This window comes from Eptesicus fuscus, chromosome 10, assembly GCF_027574615.1.
Source record: "Eptesicus fuscus isolate TK198812 chromosome 10, DD_ASM_mEF_20220401, whole genome shotgun sequence".
NCBI classification, from domain to species: Eukaryota; Metazoa; Chordata; class Mammalia; order Chiroptera; family Vespertilionidae; genus Eptesicus; species Eptesicus fuscus.
This window is the reverse complement of record NC_072482.1, coordinates 66,596,387-66,614,349: the sequence shown is the minus strand read 5'-3', so window position 1 is coordinate 66,614,349 and position 17,963 is coordinate 66,596,387. Positions and strand designations below refer to the sequence as shown.

Below are 17,963 nucleotides of genomic sequence, written 5' to 3'. Positions count from 1 at the left end.
AACATGTAGGCAAGGATAAAACAAGGTGAGTGGTAGCCAGGCAATTTGCAAACGATTTGTGAGCCAGAAATAGTTTGATTACTATATATGAAAGAAAGAAAAGGATGCATGTTTGAAGGGTAAAATTGTGTATATGTTTATCACCACTTATTCTTCTCTCCTTTTTTACAAGAGTAGTAAGCATAAGGATTTCCCTGACATCCCTAGAAAAAGATCTTATATTTAATAATACCCACTGACTTGCTAAGTTATAATCATAGTAATATTTTCCTATGCTACAGCTGTGTCTCACCTATGAAAACCATACCTAGGTACATAATGATTTTCAGTGGTCAATTAGCAGCATCAAAGCAGTTACAGATGTTTCCTTCTTAGTGATCCTGGTTTTCTACATGGTGCTTTCGGCAAGAGTTTTCAAGTAATGTGTGTTTTAATTATTATAGTCCATGTTGATTATGAAGGTTACTCGAGTGAACAATACCACATTGGAGGCATGGGTGTTTTAAAGTGTCTTCCCCATTGTAACCATTGCATTAAATTTTTAATAATGTCGCCACAATACATCATCTCTGTTGTCTGGAATTTGAGAGTTTGCAAAGCACATTCACATATACATGGTGTCATTTTAATTTTGACAGTGATATTCTATGATTATATTCCTAAATTATAGAAATACTAAAAGGCTTATCAAATAGAACTCCTTTACTAAGAAGCTCTGTGGCAGGTGGAGCCACAACTCTTAAATCAGATGGATACGAATTTGGATCTCAAAACTTTCTGTGGCCCAGAGCAAATTAGTGAACATCTCCAAACTTCAATGATAGCAATCCCTGCCCCTAAGACATATGTGTATTCAAATAAAATAATAATGGGAAGATCCTGGGCACAGTGTAGGGGCACCCATCCATGTCCTTTCCCTTCTCAACTAACTCCAGGCCTTGTGTTGGTATTGTTGTTGTTGTTATTATTATTATTATTATTATTATTATTATTATACTAGAGGCCCAGTATATTTGTGCACTGGGGGGGGAGGGGGTCCCTCAGCTTAGGCCATCAGTAGGACAAAGCCATCAGTCGGACATCATTAGTGCTGCCAGGGAGGTGGGAGAGGCTCCCGCCACCATTGATGCACTCGCCAGCTGTGATTCCGGCTTCTGGCTGAGTGGCGCTCCTCCTGTGGGAGCGTACTGACCACCAGGGGGAAGCTCCTGCATTGAGTGTCTGCCCCCTGGTGATCAGTGCATGTCATAATGACCAGTTATTCTGCCATTTGGTCAATTTGCATATTAGCCTTTTATTATATAGGATAGTGACTAGAAGCACGGTGCAGGAATTCGTGCACAGGTGAGGTCCGGTCAGCCCCGCCCCCAATTGGGGGGGATTGGGGGTGGGGCCAGCCAAGGGGAGGGGCCACAGGCAGTTCGAAGGCAGGCTCCGTGCCCTGTTTGAACTCCCGGTTGAACTCCCAGTTGAGGGGACAATTTACATATTAGCCTTTTATTTTATAGGATGCCTCTCTCTTCCTCTTTTTTATTCTCTTTATGACAAGTGAGACATCTATGTAAGACTAGAAGAATAAAACCTTTGGCCATGGAACACAGCCATGAGAAACAGCAGATATAAGGAGAAAACTGTTATTCTCCAAAACTGAGCTAACCAGCCCAATCAACACTATTATTAATGGGATAAAATTGGAATTATACATAAATATTTAATGTATTAAAGCTTTTATCTCCTAATCTTAATATGGTCACTTTCCTTTTATTTTTTAAAGAGCTTTTAGTCCCACATCATAAGTAACCAAAAATTAATATTTCTTCTCTCGGTTTTGCAGTGATTTAAATTCATATTCAGTAAAAAGCAGGCGACTCATAACCAAAATGCTGAAGTCTAATAAGCTTCTTCTTCTGAAATGATTTTATTTGTCACTGCAGTAATATAAAATCTAATGACCAAGCCAAAACACTGCATCTGGTACAGCTGATCCATGCAAATTCTGTTCAAGCTGGAATGATGGCTGCAAGGCAAAATCCTTAGTGCTTGGAATATCCTTTTGGTTCATCAGGATTCAACCTCTGTGAAATAAAATCTGATGCCTCTCATAGTTACTTCTTCAGTCACGGAGAAGTCTCTGCATCCCTGCTAATAGGAACCTATTTGTTACACTGGGTCTTTCTTTGAACACAACCAAGGCTGGATGACCACATAATTTCATTACTCCTCAGCAGAACTTAAGTAGGACTCACAAACTGTAGGCAGAGAGATTTCCTCCTGTTTTGTTTTGTGTGTGTGTGTGTGTGTGTGTGTGTGTGTGTGTGTGTGTTTTGGGGGGGTGCTCCTGCCCACGCCTCATGTTTCTTTCCATACAGAAAGTGATACACTAACGTAACTCTCCTACCCTCTCTTCTCTCCATCATTCCATCCTTTCCAGGGCAGGTGTGGCACTATTCCTCCCACTTCCTCATCAAGACAAGATTGCCCCCAGTAGCCTGTAATCTGGCAACCCAAGGCACCAGGGACGTAGGAAATTGTTTTATAAATCCCAAAGCATATGATGCATCCAGATAGGACAGGCAAAAATTGTCATTTAATCATGTGACTACAACTTTTTAACCAAAGTTTACAATATTCTTTACAGTGATAACAGAGTTAGTGTTTAACTTTTGAAGGATAAAAGAATTCAATGTTTAATATATTTTCTTATGTATTTTATTGAATAAAGCCTACTACTCCAACAGCAAAATAGAAAATCCTGATAGGAAAGGAGCTAGTAATTAAACTATGTTTAATTTTAAAAGTGTATTAACATTCTAATCTTGCTAACCATGTACAATCTAATTACATACACTATAAATTACATAAATTTATATTATATAGAAAATATTAATAATTATATATTAGATTTGATGTGATATATATATATGTGTGTGCATATATATATATATGGAGAGAGAGAAATGAATGTTTGCATTCCCTCAATTCATATGTTGAAGCCCCACCCCCCAGTGTAGTTGCATTTGGAGATAGGGCTTCTATGGAAGTAAATACAGTAAAATGAGCTCATGAGAGTGGGACCATCCTACCTAATAATAGACAAATATGCAAATTGACCATACCTCCAACACACCCACAAGCCATGCCCACCATCCAATCAGAGCAAGCATGCAAATTAACCCAACCAAGATGGCTACAGCCACAGAGAGCAAGGTTTCCTAGGTAACAGAGGAAGCCAAGCTTTCCGCCTGCCCTGGCCAGGCCTAAGCCTCCACTCAAGCTACAAAGTTTCAATTATAGAAGGTAAACAAATTCAAACAAATGGCGGCAGGATGGAGCTTGAGAGAGCAGGCCAGGGTTGCCGCCAGCAACAGGGGAAGCAAAGCTTTCCGCACACCCTGGCCGGGCCCACCCGCTTAAGGCAACAAAGTTTCAATTATAACCCCAACAGAAATGGCTGCCGGCCTCAGAGGGAGCCCCAGGCTTGGCTCTGCTCCAGGCTACAAAGTTTCAATTGTAGAAGGAAAATAAATTCCAGATACCAGGGCCTCCGCTTGGGTTACCAGGGGGCGTGGCCGGCCTGCAAACCACCACAGGCCCCTCACTCAGGCCACCCCACGCCCCAAGGGAACCCCCACCTGATCCGGGACACCCTTCAGGGAAAACCAGCTGGCCCCCACCCCTGTACAAGGCCTCTATCCTATCTAATAAAAGAGCACTATGCAGATTGATCATCACTGCAACACACAATATAGCTGCCCCCATGTGGTCAAAGATCCTGCCCCCATGTGGACATAAGATGGCCACCACAAGATGGCCAGCAGGAGAGGGCAGTTGGGAGGCACCCAGCCTGCAAGGGAGGGCAGTTGAGAAGGACCAGGCCTGCAAGGGAGGGCAGTTGGAGGTGATCAACCCTGCAGGAGAGGGCAGTTAGGGGTGACCAGGCCGGCAGAGGAGGGAAGTTGGGGGCAAACAGGCTGGCAGCAGAGTGGTTAGGGGGTGATCAGGCTGGCAGGCAGAAGTGGTTAGGTGCAATCAGGAAGGCAGGAAGGCAAGCAGTTGGGAGCCAGCAGTCCTGGATTGTGAGAGGGATCCCATATTGAGGGGTCCCATATTGGAGAGGGTACAGGCTGGGCTGATGGACAACCCCCCTCTGTGCACGAATTTCGTGCACCGGGCCTCTAGTAATCCAATAAAGAGTATTGGCCTTGTAAGAGGAGATGTCAGAGAGCTATCTCTCTCTCTCTCTGCACATGTACAGAGGAAAGCCCATGTATGTGCACAGAGATATGGAGAAATAAATTCCTGTTGTTTAAGCCACCTAGTGTGTGTATGGCAGCCTGAGCAGACAAATACACTATCCTACCTTCACAATTGCAATAAAAGAAAATATGTATTAACTGCACCAATAAATATACCTCTGTTATACTTAGGTATGGCCTATCATTACTTTTCTGCCTTTGGTGTACCTCCCTAGAACATGCTGTTCAGCCTTTGTGTTTTATTCCTGGAGGAAACGAGCTCTAAAATGGTTGTCATTTCTGGAATTTTGTTTCATTTTCTGTGAACTTAAGGCATCCCTGAAATAGAGCAGCATTGAACCACAGCAGTATAGATACTTGCTGGACAAATGAACATTAAATAAATGAATTTTAAAGTGATATTAAGCCAATTTTCTGTTATTTGAATATCTCTTCCTCTAGTTAGGCTTAAATGACAAGATTTTTCCAAAGCAAAAATCCAGAAAAAAAAGCATTTTATGTGCTTTCTCATTTGTAGTCATGAGACACAGCAAGAATATGAAACTTGCTTCTCTTAGTGTTCAAAATAGAGCATACCACCTGGGATATTGAAGTGGGAAATCAACAAGGGGGAGAAAAGAGCAAAAGGAAAGCATGAACATTTCATGAGCAAACACGAAAGCTATTGCAATCTAAAATTATTTTTATAATGCATAATATGCTAGGTAGCGTGGGAAATAAGAAGACAAAAACACACCATGTCTTGCTATTCTGGAGGGAAGAGCAGTTGCATTTGCTCCTAGAGTTGTCAAATGCGTTCTCCTGTTACATGGATCCATACTAGCCAGCTAGAAACTGTGGGCTGACAGTTCTATTGATAGACCTGAGCAACACACAGCAGTCTGTCAAGTTTCACATTTACATCTTAGACTCTAATCTGTTTCTTCTTTCCTTCGTGAAACCAAATCTGTAGCAATTAAATAACTGGTCTACATGGCACTTTAATATTCCAAGCATTGATCTATATATAGCCAGAAAGGGAAAGGGAATTAGCAATGACCTGCTCGAGCCAGTGCAGCGAGACGTTACATGAGTCAGTGCTTCATCATTACTTTCAGGAGGTGCCGCTGAATCTGCTTCATTCCTGAGTCCATCCTTCCGTGACATGCTGGTGAGCCTTTGTCTTTGATTCCTGGAGGACACGGACTCTAAAATGGTTGTCATTATCTGGGATTTTGTTTCATTTTCAGTGAACTTAAGGCATCCCTGAAATAGAGTCTGTTTTTAGCTGTGGGGTGACATGGTCACATGTGCACAGTCTTAGATAAATCAGGCTTTGAAAGATAGGAAGAGGCTAAAGGAAAATGACTTTCCAGATCCTCATCCATTTGAGTATTTTTGAGCTGAGGCCTGCAGGTTGAGAATGTTTTGTCTAGGTGATTTAAGAAACCATAACAAGGAATTACCTCTTTGAATTTTTACTTTACTACATCAGACCTATAGCTTGCATATATGAGGAAGTTATGGCAGGGTCTGAAAAACATACAAGTTAGTTGTATAAGGCCTGAGTCCAATTCCTGGCTTTACCTCTTACTAGCTACTACTAGTCATAAAAATCCTTGAGCCTAGATTTTCACATTTATATAATGGTAATAAAAACATCATTCTTTGATTATGAGATACACAAAATATATTTCCACATACAATCAATGAAATAGAAAATTAAAGTTATAAAATAGTACAATTTTTCTAACTTTATTGGGGAATAATTGACAAATAAAAATTACATATATTTAAGATGTACCACATGATGATTTAATATACATATACATTATAAAATGATTATCACAATCAAACTAATTAACACATCTGTCACTTCACACAGTTAACGTTTTTATGAGTAGTAAAAACATAAGATCTACTTGCTTAGCAAATTTCAAGTACATATTATAATGTCATTAACAATAGTCACCATTATCATGATGTACATGAAATTTCCAGAATTTATTCATGTTAAATGGAAAGACTCAGTACTATACAAATTAAAATATAGGCTTAGCGATAGTCCAATTAAAATCCCCCCAAAAAGAGTGATAAAATTATTCTAAATTTTCCTGTTAGAAAACACCAAAAAAATCTAAGAAATTTTGCAAAAGAAAACTAATAATAATAGAGTTTCCCATGCTAGATATTAAAACACTTATAAAACTATAATTAATCATATGGTGTTACTAGGCCCAAAAATTAATGAATAGATCTTCAGGACAAAGAGCTTTGAGAAAGCATTAAAATATACAATAACAACAAAAATCTAACACAGTTAAGTTATTGGAAGGGCAAACCCATGGATTAATGGATAAGAATAAAGAGTCCAGAAATAGATCCACACATATAAGGACAATGATTTTCTAACAAGGCACAAGTAATGTCAATAGCATCATTTTTTTTTAATTAAGCTTACTAGTATAAGTGTGTATGTACTAGAGATAGAGGGTGGAGGTAGAGTCAAAGAAAAGAAAGAGATTATGGAAGATGAGGGAACTCCCATCTGGTTAGTAAAAGTATGGAGAAAGCCAGAGTAAAGCTTTTCAATGGACCAATCTACCTGAGGCATTAAAATGTCACTGGAGAAAATTATTTTTACTTGAACTTCTCTCAGAGAGGGACTACAATATTATATTTAATAGGGACATAAATTTGGTGGCTTCTTGAGGTGGGGAAAAGTGAGACATTCTTCCCTCAGCCCAGGCTCAGTCCTTGCAATAACAGAAGGCTGCTGCGCTGCTTTCTAAGAAGGGAGGCCCTGAGACCTCCAGAGCTCAGGCTCTGCCCAGTGAGGTGGGCAGGTCTGGGGCCAAAGCAGAACTGCACGCACTAACAGAAGCAATGCTGAGCTGGCACCAGCCCTTCCTTCCTCTGGAACCTTTATCCAAACATCCAGCCTGCATGGGGTGCTCCACTCTTGGCCTCCATTAGGAATGGAAATTACCTGCTGAGAATCCAGGGGGTGGGGGGTGGGTTAGGCTATCTGAGGAGAGGATGGGAATGATGATAGATTCTGTGAGAAAAGTGGCACCGATAGGTAGTGAAGATAGCAACTGTACAAGGGGCTGATAGGAGAAAAAGGGGAAAGCTTCTCTATGAGGTCATCTATTACTTCCCTACCTTTTCCGTATTGTCTTCCATTTTGCCAATTCTTCCTGCTGACTTCCTTTGAAACTGTCTTTCTCCCTTCTCTCTTTCTCCTCCCTCTTCCCCACTCCACCTTGCCTTTGGCCTTTATCTTAAGCTCAACATTCCCCTGCAGCACTGCTTGGCTGAGCTCTGCAGGTGATCTTATTTGATCTCATTGGAAGCATATTATGCTTGCAATTGCCATGGGGGAAGGAGGGGAAGGGATGATATAAAAATTACAATTTCAATGACCAAAAAAATGGAGTCTAAATTACTCAAATTTGTTTCCCTTTCACACATACATACTTATTTTCTCATATTTTGCTCTAGAGAACTACAATCGGTCCCTTTCACAGACTTTCACTTATCATAGGCACTTCAGTCCATCTAGCACACAAAAAATATCAAGCACTTTTCTTTAAATACACATATTAGAGCCAGAGTATTACCTTCAAAGTAAGACATTTCACAGGAATAATGACTTATAGTTAATGACCTGTAGCATGCTTTTGTCCATCAACTCCTCCCAGCTGGTTAAATGTTCCCTTAGGAAATGCCCAGTGTCACAATCATTATTGACTAATTATTCCAGCTCTCCAGGATGCTTCTGTGCTTTTGTGACATCACACCTCCAACATCTGTGTTTGGCTATCCACTAACCAAATGCTGTTGTCACATTTCAGATCCTTCTAGACTAATATTGAGTGATGCTGTAGTTTATTTTCACACAATTACAAACAAAAAAAAGGAATGAAAATATATATTAAAGAGCAATTTTCCACACACTGAAGATTTTCTCTCTACTAAGCAAGTTAATTAACCTCTTTTGAGCTATATATCCTCAACGCTAAAATGAGAATAATAATAAAAACTTATCATTGGAATCTTGTCAGAATTAAAAGACAATACAGCCCTGTCCGATGTGGCTCAATTGGTTGGAGCATCATCCTGTACACCAAAAGGTTGAGGGTTCGATTCTCAATCAGGGTACATACCCAGGTTGCAAGTTCAATCCCCAGTTAGGGCTTGTGCAGAAGACAACTGATCAATATTTCTCTCTCACATCAATGTTTCTGTCTCACCCTTCCTCTCTTTAAAACATTAATTTTTAAAAAGGACACTACAGTGCCCTAACCGGTTTGGCTCAGTGGATAGAGCATCGGCCTGCGGACTCAAGGGTCCAAGGTTCGATTCTGGTCAAAGGCATGCACCTTGGTTTAGGGCACATCCCCAGTAGGGGGTGTGCAGGAGGCAGCTGATTGATGTTTCTCTCTCATCGATGTTTCTAATTCTCTCTCCCTCTCCCTCCCTCTCTGTAAAAAATCAATAAAATATGTTTTTTAAAAAAGACACTACAGAGGAAGCATAAAGGACAGCATATTACAGACAATATTCAGTAAGTGGTAACTGTTATTTACCATTTTTCTTGGTACAAAAGCAGAAGGCCCACAACATGGGTATAGAAAATTTTCTACCATTTACATGATCACATCCATTCCAATATTTTGGGCTCTTTTAAAAAAAAAATCCAAAAGAGATTTATACAGCACTCACAGATTCTAGTTCTTAGTGGGAATATAAGAAAGAAAGGGAAGAATATCAGGACAGAGTTCTTCCTTTGCATACTTATTTTTTGAAGGTAAAAGTGCCTAGATACTGAGTTTTACATCCTCTATGCAATCGACACATTCCATTTAATGACAGCCTTTAAAAACTTAAGTTTTGGCTCAGTGGATAGAGCGTCGGCCTGCGGACTCAAGGGTCCCAGGTTCGATTCCGGTCAAGGGCATGTACCTTGGTTGCGGGCACATCCCCAGTAGGGGGTGTGCAAGAGGCAGCTGATCGATGTTTCTCTCTCATCGATGTTTCTAACTCTCTATCCCTCTCTCTTCCTCTCTGTAACAAAAAAAAAAAAAAAAAAAAAAAAAAAAAACTTAAGTTTATGGATTATCCCATGTTATTATCCAAAAGACTTTGGGACATAAGATGATAATATTGCCCCATTTAACAGAAAAAGGAAAGGGAAACCAAGACTTGACTTCCTTAAGCTCAGACTGCAGTGATTAAGGCTCATTCAGTGCCGTTATAAGACCTTGTGCTCATTTCAATTACATGGTGGTCCACAAGCCACCAGAGTAAGCATGCTAGCAGGAAGTCCCTGAACCCCCAGCCCCATGTGCATATGAAAATGCATTGAAAGTGAAGGAGAAAAGGAAATAGAGTGGGGGCTTTATACTTCCACCAAACCATTGCTTTTTTCTTTTTCATCAACAGCCATCAAATGTGGCCATTAAAAGTGATGAGTGACCCAAATGAGAAATAATGAGGTCAAGGTTCTGATAAGCTTTCAGACACTGATTTGTGAACTCAGATCAAAGAAATAAGATTTCACAGTGATGAGTTGGTGCCTGAAAACCTGATGGGAAGGGCAGCAGCATGGAAGCCAGAATGGAAGCTGGATGGGTATCTGAAGTGGCCATGGCCCTGTGGAGCCTGCAGCCTGGGGAAGGACAGGGTCCTTCAGAACTGGAGAGCTGTCATTTCTGCACACCCTCCTCATATCCCTCTCTAATGGCATCAACTTCACCTCCCTGAAATCTGGTAGGAGAAATAATAGCCTAGAAACTGAAATGTAAGATTCAAGCATGCCTCATCTAATGGGATCTCTTAGGTGAACCGTTATAAGTCAATGGCCTGAACATTATTTTTAATTTTCAAAATCTTATTACAGCCTTTAATAGGATTCTTTTGTAGAGAAAAATGATTCTGTGCTTTTAAGTTCAAGATCCTTGCTGCTAGCTGAAGTCACATAAGTGTAGTAAGTTATAAATGTGAAAATGTGGAAGTAATAGACTTCTGATGGAACCACGGAGCTGTATATATTTTTTAAATCTTGGGAGCAAAAATATACAGCTCCCAGTTGTTATAAATAAAATCACAATAATTTACCCTTGGGATATCATTTCAACATTTTTAAGCCAATGCATTATGAAAACCCATTATGAAATTTTTATGTGTTAATAACTTAAAATAGTGGCATTATTAGTTTCACTGAAATGTTTGAATATAGCCTTTTCTTTAGAATTTACTCCATGTCTAAATATCAGGTAGGGTCACAAAAGAATTATTTTATAGCAAAAGTCTTGATTCCCATTTCAGTTTCTATGTGGAACTCCTGATGACTTGAAAGAAAGTGCAAATGAAATGAGAAAATGAGGTTTCGTCTCAATTTTGGCAGGAGAATTGTGCAGTATGAATTTTTCAAACAGTGAAAAGCATATAATTTACTACTGTAAATATTTGGAAAATTGGGATCTAACTTACTTGCTTTAGACGCTAAAGTTTAGAGAGAAAAGAGACCTCAGAAGAGCATGCTGTCATTAAGATTTTTGCATTGTTTATCACAGTGATTTCATTGTTAGCCTTGCCATGCCAAGCATGCCCTTAACTGAGAGATACTGGCCTAGGAACAAACTCACTTCCTATAAAGTGATGCAGCTGCTTGCTACACAGAGGAGCTCATACAGATTCCAGAAGCAGGAGTAGGGTTTATTCGATGTGCTGGCAGAAAAGAACCTTTTATTTAGATGCTCAGATCACATAATGAGATTGGTCAAGAAAGAAAAAAAAAATAGGAAGAAAACAAACAAATAAACAAAAAACAATGGTGGCACCAGAAACTGTCAAGATCAGGCGTCCTCAAACTACGGCCCGGGGGCCACATGCGGGTGTTTTTGCCGTTTTGTTTTTTTACTTCAAAATAAGATATGTGCAGTGTGCATAGGAATTTGTTCATAGTTTTTTTAAAACTATAGTCCAGCCCTCCAATGGTCTGAGGGACAGTGAACTGGCCCCCTGTTTAAAAAGTTTGAGGACCCCTGGTCAAGATAAAAACAAAGAAATGCAGATTTCATTTTACATCCAGGCAGGCCATCATCTCACTGCAATAGGCCCAATAAAACCAGACTGGTTATACATAGCAACATATGAATTTTGACAATTGATCAGTTTTGTGGCCCATGGAACTCAGCCTTTTCTGTCTAATAATATATCAATAGATAATCTATGTGAAAAAAAAAGATTTGCTTCTCTCTCATTAAGAAGAAAAGACTTTGTATTCTCTACTCCCGTAGCAGCTTTATTCAAGACATTTTTGTTTGTTTGTTTAATCAAAGCATGGCCAGAGGAATGACACTAGAGGAGTATGTAGTCTGGGTCACACAATGCCGTCATGAAAATAAGCCAATACTGTTTCTAAGTTTGATCCTGTCCAATTGAGGCCATCCCTTTTGGATGACCACACAAACTCTCTCTCCCTAAATTTAGTAACTTTAACCAGATTTTTCAAATCACTGTGTTCTGTGCAGAATTTATATTCAGGGCTTAGATGAAGAAGCAGGCACCTCTCTAAACAAACGGAAGAGGTCACAAGAGTTGCTTTTCTTGGCCCACATGCAGAACTGCGAGGACCAGATGCCAGCTTGTGGGTCAACCTTTGTGAACCTAGACCTGCTTATTCCTAAGCTGTGCCAGGAGGCCCCTGAAACAAAAAGTTGGAAGCTTTCTAAATGGAAGCCTGTGTCCTGACTGGCAGAAATATGCTGGCAGAGTCAAAGGGCTGAAGCTGTATCTTATCTGCTCTCAAAAGGAGCGACTTAACATTTAGGAGAGATGCTGATTAACTCCCCACCCAGTACTTTGTTTTGAGGACATTTGAAAACATTAACCTTTACAGAGAGAGAGAGAGAGAGAGAGAGAGAGAGAGAGAGAGAGAGAGAGAGAAAGTTTCCTTGACTGTGAAGGCCTAGGAACTTGTTACAAAAATTTACTCTGGAAAATCAGTCACTTTGAAAATAGAGTCCTTTCTCAAATCAGCTTACATACCTCTGGGCCAATTTAGATTTCATCTTTACCATGACTGAGACCATGACTTTGATTCTGGCTATGAAATTTTTGCTTAACATCAAAATGCAGAGAATGTGAGTGGGCACAACAGTATAGGATTTTATACTAAAGTTTAAAGCCTTTAACAAAATCCCTGGCCCATGCAGGAGAAGAAAGTCCTAAATTGATCAATTATTTAAGGATTTCTTCAAAGTGGTAAGAAGGAAGGTAGGAAGGATGGGAAGAAAGGGAGCAACAGTAACTCAAAAAGTGATATCCCAAAATTTAGAACAAATATTTTAAGAAGAACAAAACCAAAAGTAAAAGTAATTTGAATTCAAAAATTTTATACCAAAGAGTCACATTCAACAATCACCTTCATTCATCTTAGTCATTTTCAAGCTTTTCTCACTTGGAGCTCCTCAGAGATTTAAGCCTTAACACACTAGAATATCCTAGGGTACTAATGAGTGAATTAACTTTTCTCCTTGACATCTCCAATACTAATTATGAACTGTCCTTGGGAGAACCAATAAATAGTGACTCAAGTAATTTTCTGTTTATGTGAATCAAATGAAGAACACAATCTAAGTAAATAATTTTCTAAAAAGTTCTTGATAAACACACACATTCTTTCTCCCCAACCCCTCACCCCCAGTCCCCACCTTCCTCTTTTTCTCTAACTCATCCCTCCATTATAATAAGCCTAAATAATCCACACTTTCAACCCAAGGACTTGGAAGCTCTCTATCCCTATAACTCCTCCCCTTTAAGGGTGCGTCTTCTCAGACACAGTTTCTGACCTCTACCAGGCTGTTCTAAGTGCTCTCTGTGTGCTTCCATCTCCCAGAGTACTCTTTGCCTCCTTCTATTTTTAGCACTCATCATTGCATTATAATCAACTGCGGACTTGTCTCTTTTCTTCCTTCCTTGAGTTCAGGAAAAATGTCTTCATTTTTAAAATTCTCAATGACTGATATAGTTTCTAAAATAATAGAAACTATATCAGTCATTCAAGTGGTCTATCAGTGTCCAGTGTTTGATTTAAAACAATTATCCTATATAATAAAACCCTAATATGCAAATTGACCGAACTGTGGAACGACTGGTGGAATGACCAGTCGCTATGAATGTATTTGCCCCCCGAGAGGGAGGCAACCGGCTGCAGTGATCAGGGGGTGGCCAGTGAGCAGGCAGTGCCAGGCTGCCAACCAAGGAGGGTGCCAGTGGGGAGCCCCTCTGATCGTCCCGCCCACTGGTCGCCCCACAGATCAGCCCTGATTGCCAGCCAGGCCTAGGGACCCTACCCTATATATTGGGAACAGTCTCTTAGAGTTAAAAATTAAAACCTGGCAAGGCTACTCTAACACTGATAAAACAGGATGATGCAGTGATGACATGCATGGACTCTGGCTTGAACATTTTGTGATCAGCCCTGATTCTGACACTTATACTTAACTTCTCTCTGCTTCAGTTTTTCTACCCATAAGATGGGGAAAATGGCACTACTGCCTCAGAAGGATCATGTTATGTACTACTTTTTATAATCAGGGCAAAATAATGTAGCTGTCCATACAACAGCAAGATGTCTTTCACCTGTATGAAAAGTATGATCACTGGTGCATGCAGAGTCCCAGATTGAGAGAGGGATGTCTGACTGCCGGTTTAGGCCCCTTGGGGATGGGGCCTAAACCAGCAGTCAGACATCCCCTGAGGGCACAGGCCAGGCTGAGGGACCCTCCCCCCACCCCCATGCATGAATTTCATGCACTGGGCCTCTAGTATATATATTTTATATATATAAAATACCAGCCTAAAATTATGTTAATGGAAGCAGAAGCCATAATCTTGTTTGATATCCCAAACACTTATGTCTGTCATTGTCAAACATTTTGTCTTTATTGTCTATCAAAATGATGGTCCAACTCTATTACAACAAATCTCAGGATTCCTTAAGATTTATTCTGATTTATACACATATTTGCTCAGTGAATATTGAATGAGTGAATGAATGAATGACCAACTGAGTGAATGAATGAAACATATAGAAGAAAATATAAAAAATAGTATATTGGATTGTAAGTATTTGAAATCCTTTTTAGAAAACATTTTTGTTTTATATTTTTATAGTTTAACTAGAGGCCTGGTGCACGAATTCATGTACGGGGGAGGGGGGACTGCAGGAGGTTGGCTGTGGGAGTGCACTGACCACCAGGGGTCAGCTCCTGCATTGAGCATCTGCCCCCTGGGGGTCAGTGCGCATCATAGCGACTGGTCGTTCTGGTTATTCCAGTCGTTAGGTCGTAACAGTTGCTTAGGCTTTTATATATTTTGCTTGTAATATTCAATTACAAGTTTGTTATTTGTAATTTTCTATAAACATTTCTATCTAATAAGACTTTAAGGTCCTTTGTAGCTTGGACCATGCCATAGATTATTTAATACCACCAGAATTCTAAGCACAATGTTAAGCATAGAACAGGTGCTCAATAAATTCATTAATAGCAGCATTAAATTGAAATGAGTATTAATTCTCTTTTGGAAATGATATATTGAAAAGCTTCACATATAAATAGTATTACTAGGAATATAATATATTTTATTGTACTAATTTGTTTATGTGATAATACCTAAAATTTCAAAGGATGAGGAGATAGCCTCCATCTTGAATTAGGCAAAGCTATGAGATCTAACCTAGCTTTATAAATATGTGATCGGTTCCTAGCTTCCCTATCCCACAGAAGTCTAGAAAACCCAAAGGTCATGAAGATGCATGTAAGGGTTTGTGTTTGTGTCTCTTAATCCGGAATCAAGAAAAAGTTCACTAATACAATAAGTGAGACAAAAAAAATGGACATACTTATTTGTGTTTTGTTCTTACTGAATTAGTAATTATGGGGAAAGGCAGTCAGGCCTTTGCTACCCAGACTCTTGTTACGGGTAGCAGAGTGAAGAGGCTTGGTTATCATCATCTGTGTTTAAGAAGCTGTCCTGAAGAAACACCTCACCCAGGTCATTAGTAGGTCAGAGAAATTGTTTGAGACAAGAAGAAAACAGAGCATGGCTCTTTAAGGCCAAAGCTAGAAGCAGATCAAAACTGCATGAAAAAATATACCAAGAGGTGATATGGATCTTTAGAGAAATGAGGGGAGAGAAAAAAGAAACACAATTATTACCTGTCTAGCTTAATATAAGTGGAAAAGGCATCCATCTTAGATACCTGGGAGATGGTGTGGACCAGGACTTATAAAGGGAGTATAAGCCCATGTTTGGTTGGTGAGCTTGTTAAGTAATTGGGAAGTTATACTTGTCACATTTTCATTCGCACTCTAATGAGCATGACAAGGAGGAGATGGTATTGTCTATATGCAGAATAATAAGGTACAACAATATAGGTAGAAGAAATTACAGTTCTTAGAAATGAAACTAAAAAGTTACTAAAACTTTAAAGTAACTATACATCATGCCCACATATAAGACCCTCATATTTTTGTTTTTTTCAATTTTCATGTTTGTTAAGAATTTTTTTGTGTTAGTTAAGGAAACATTAAAAATAAATAAATAAAATATGCATGCCAATAACAAATTAGTTAAAATAAAACTTTAGGAGGGAAGTTTCTTACTGTAAAGAGTATTTTGCATCAAACATATCCTCAAATAATGCTTGCTATTTTGATCATTACAACTCATATCACATCTAAAAAATACAAGTTAATTATGATATGGAATTGTTAAATTACATTTTCAATAAATTGTACTTACAAAAGTTCTTCAGTTTTTCAAAACAGAGGAGACAAAATTGATGGGAAAAGTGATGGTAAAATAATAAGAAAAGCAAATGGCTTTTAATGGGTAACACTTCAAATGTCTGGTTAAAGAATTTTGCTTTAATTTAATAAGTAAAGGAGCTTTAAAAAAAATGCTTTTAAGCAAAAATTTGCACAAAATAGGTACTTACATTCAAGAGAACCAGATAAATTTACATGACAGCAAGAGTTCACCTAAATCTGCAAGAACATCAGCTTACTTCACAAAAATCATGGCACAGTTTAGGCATTGGGAACACAGACCTGGAACCAGGACATCTGAGTTCAGGTCCCAGCAAACCCACATTCTAGCAAAAAAAAACACCTTGGAAAAGTCACTTCATCTCTCCATGCCTCTCCAGTTTCCCCCTCTCAAGGATGGATAATAATAGAACCCGCCTCCTGGGATTTTTGTGAGAATTAAATGAGATAATACATGTAAAACACTTTAGTAGTGACTAGAATATACGTGCATGTAAATGTTAGTAATTCATATTATTGTGTGGACATAATATCTAAAAACTCTTTTTATACCAAGTTAGAGGATTAAATTCAGAGGAAATGAAGATTTTATCATGGAAGTTCACTGTTACTTTCCCCCAAATGTTCATTTCTCACTTCTTGTCCCCTGAAAGGCTGTCTCTTCTATGAGCCAGGAGAACTTGGGAGGATAAAAACTGAAATGGAAAGTGCTATTTAATGAAATTCCTAAGAAAAATTGATAAGCATTCTGAAAGAGAAAAATGATGGTAAAGAAAGAAAGATAAAACGGAAGGTCTGCTGCCCAGGGGACAGGAAGCTCCTGCATTCAGGAGAAATCCATCAAAGTCCACCTCCCTTCCCTGAGCCCTCCCTGCGTGTGCTCGCAGGGCCGGCATCCATGCGCAGAGCATCCATCTGGAAGCGTGCACTCCGCCACCCAGCACCGAGACCAGATGGCACAGCACAGAGACTTCATTTCTGAGTGCAAATGATTTTGTAAATCAGAAGATGAAACCTTCCGAGTAAGCACAGCTTCCTAACTGTAGTACCCATCCCAGTCTCGGACCCACAGGTCAAAAAAGTCTCCCCCCAAAAAAAACTGCTGCCTCGCTGAACATATGGTCTCATTCGCAGAACACACTAGAGAAGCCTTAGCGATGATGGCTCCAGATTCAGACAGAAACTGCAGCCAGGAAATGGGAGCACACATAGAAACGGCGACCGTATGGGATCTGACCGCATACGGCAAAGCCCTGGACGAAGGAGTTCTTTCATTGAGAAAGTATTTACTGAACGTCTTAAGGCACAAAGGCCATCCGGGGTAGCATGCACAGTGAACAGACAGCCTCTATCTTCATGGTACCGACATTCTAGGTGAGCGAAGAAACCATCTCAAGGCAAATAGGTAGATAACAGAACATCACATGGGAAGATGTCTGAAGATTACAGGGAAGTGCAAAATAGTGTGGCCACTTTGGAAGACAGTCTGGTGGTTTCTTACAAAACTAAACATACTCTTACCACACAATCCAGCAATCGTGTTTCTTGATATTTACCCAAAGGAGTTAAGTTGTATGTCCACCCCCAAACCTGCTCACGGGTGTTTATAGCGTCTTTATTCATAATTGCCAAAATTTGGAAGCAACCAAGATGTAAGTAAGTGAATAAATAAACTGTAGTACATACAGACAATGGAACATTACTCAGCACTAAAAATAAATCAGCTATTAGGCTATAGAAAGACATGGAGAAAACGTAAATGCATATTACTAAGTAAAGAAATGACAGTTTGAAAAGGATACGTACTGAATGATTCCATCTCTATGACATTCTAGTAAAGGTAAAACTATGAAAAAGTAAACACAAACAAAAACAACAGTGC

The 17,963-nt window shown here is 39.4% G+C and overlaps 1 long non-coding RNA gene across 4 annotated transcripts in view; it reads right to left on the bottom strand.

Annotated features, from left to right (window-relative positions):
- LOC114230431 (uncharacterized) overlaps nt 1–17,963 on the bottom strand; it is a 160,097-nt gene that overhangs the window by 95,652 nt on the left and 46,482 nt on the right. The window contains exons 1-2 of one of the 4 annotated variants that reach the window (XR_008557284.1): nt 7,859–7,902; nt 5,296–5,443 (exon numbers count right to left, since the gene is read on the bottom strand). The exons of 2 other annotated variants lie outside the window; for them this stretch is intronic. This is a non-coding gene — a long non-coding RNA (uncharacterized LOC114230431). Of the gene's footprint in view, nt 1–5,295; nt 5,444–7,858; nt 7,903–17,963 lie in introns of those variants that run through there. One more of the 4 variants, XR_008557283.1, reaches the window with a different exon arrangement.